Source organism: Oratosquilla oratoria, chromosome 26 (assembly GCF_046742065.1).
Source record: "Oratosquilla oratoria isolate Oo_2021 chromosome 26, ASM4674206v1, whole genome shotgun sequence".
Taxonomy (NCBI): domain Eukaryota; kingdom Metazoa; phylum Arthropoda; class Malacostraca; order Stomatopoda; family Squillidae; genus Oratosquilla; species Oratosquilla oratoria.
This window is the reverse complement of record NC_134802.1, coordinates 31,545,530-31,547,793: the sequence shown is the minus strand read 5'-3', so window position 1 is coordinate 31,547,793 and position 2,264 is coordinate 31,545,530.

Below are 2,264 nucleotides of genomic sequence, written 5' to 3'. Positions count from 1 at the left end.
TGTAATCAACTACATTGGAAGTAAAAGTGCCACAAGTATTTAATTTGAATTCATCGTATTTTTTGCAACAGAAACTTCTACTTCATGATCCAAATGAACAAGAAAAGATATTTCCATTATGGAGTAGGATTACTATCAGGTTTAATTTGGAGGAGTCATGAAACAAGCGCCATTCACTTGTGTTAGATAATCACGACCAAGTTCTTCCTTAACAGTTCGGATACCATTACAGAATACCAGACCGTCCTCACTTGAGAAGTAAAATCTCGGAAACAGCGGCGATTGGTCGATATCTGTAATGAACAGCATATAACATCAAATGACAGGAGTGTATTGGAATGTAAAAATTATGGGTGATGCAATTGTGTGCATATATATATATATATATATATATATATATATATATATATATATATATATATATGCACACGAAACGATGAAAGCAGGTAAGGCACCTGGTCTGGATGGATGCCATGCAGAATGTCTAAAATAAGGAGGTACAGTGATGGTGGACTGGTTGGTGAGGTTATTTAATGTTTGCTGGAGAGAGGGTAGAGTGCCGGAGGACTGGAGGAGTGCCTGTATAGTTCCACTTTACAAGGGGAAAGGGGACAAGTGTGAATGTAGTAGTTTCAGAGGGATTAGCTTGTTAAGTGTAGTTGGGAAGGCTTATGGGAGGATCTTGATTGAGAGGATTAGGAGAGGAACACAGTGAGTAATTGATGAGGAACAGTGTGGATTTAGGACGGGTAGAGGTTGTGTAGATCAGATCTTTGTGGTAAGACAAATATGTGAGAAAGCTATAGGAAAGGGGAAGGATGTATTTTGGGCTTTTATGGATCTGGAAAAGGCTTACGTTGGGGCAGACAGAAAGGCACTGTGGGAGGTTATGCAGATATATGGGATAGGAGGAAAGCTTCTAGGAGCTGTCAAGAGTTTTTATGAGAGTAGTAGAGCTTGTGTCAGGATTAGAAATGGAGAGTGAGTGGTTCGAGGTAAAGGTGGGACTTCGTCAAGAATGCGTTATGTCGCCCTGGCTGTTCAACTTATACATGGATGGGGTAGTGCGAGAGGTAAATGCAAGGGTAGTGGGTCAGGGATTGGAGATGGTTAAGGAAAATGGAGAAAAGTGGGAGGTGAGCCAGCTGTTGTTTGCGGACGACACTGCGCTTGTAGCAGGATCGGAGGAGGTATTGAGGACGTTGGTGACAGAGTTTGGGGGAGTATGTGATAGAAGAAAGTTAAAGATAAATGTGGGTAAAAGTAAGGTGATGAGATGTACAAGGGGTGAAAGTGGCAGTAGACTGGAAGTGAGCATTAAGGGAGAGCGACAGGAGGAAGTGGATAGTTTTAGATACTTGAGTGCAAATGTGACAGGAAAAGGTGGAGGTAGAATGTAGATTGAGAGAAGGTAGTAAATGCCTTGGTGGATTGAAGAGTGTAATGAGGAATAGATATTTGGGAATGGATGCTAAAAGGAGACTGTATGAAGGAGTGATTGTGCCAACAGCACTGTATGGGACAGAAACATGGAACATAAGAGAGGAAGAAAGAAGGAGTATGAATGTGTTTGAGATGAGGTGTCTGAGAAGTATAATGGAGGTTACTAGGCTAGATAGAGTGAGAAATGAGGAGGTGAGGAGGAGAACGGGGGTGGAAAGGGAGCTGGGAGATAGGTTTGATGAAAGAGTATTAGGATGGTTTGGACACATGGAAAGAATGAGTGAAGAAAGACTAGTAAAAGAGGTATGGAAGGCAGATGTGGAGGAAGTGAACATTAAGGGACGTCCTAGGATGAGGTGGATGGATGGGGTGAAGGGGGCTTTGGGGAAGAGGGGAATGTCTGTTGAGGAAGGACGGGAGAGGACAGAAGACAGGGGTGAATGGAGAATGGTTTTATATGGATGATGTTGTGATGCATGAGGTGGAATGGGCGGGGGGATGGGGGGTGAGGTAGTATGTGTGAGCAAAATTTGACGCAGCCCGAAGGGATTTCTCCCCGTCTTCTCCTTTCATGCACGGGGGACGGAGAGGGGGGGGGGGTCGCCGATTTAATGAAGCGGCCTTGCTGTGGATGTGCTGTGTCTTGCAACACTGCTTCTGACCCAGGGCAGTGGACAAGGTGCAGGGATGACCCGTCATCCAGGAGGTGCTGAGATAAGAGGGAGGGTGGAGGGGTGTGGAGTGTATTCAGGGATGAAATGGGTGGGAATGATATTATGCCTTTTCCTTTTTGGCTACCTCCCTTGTAAGGGGGAAAAGCC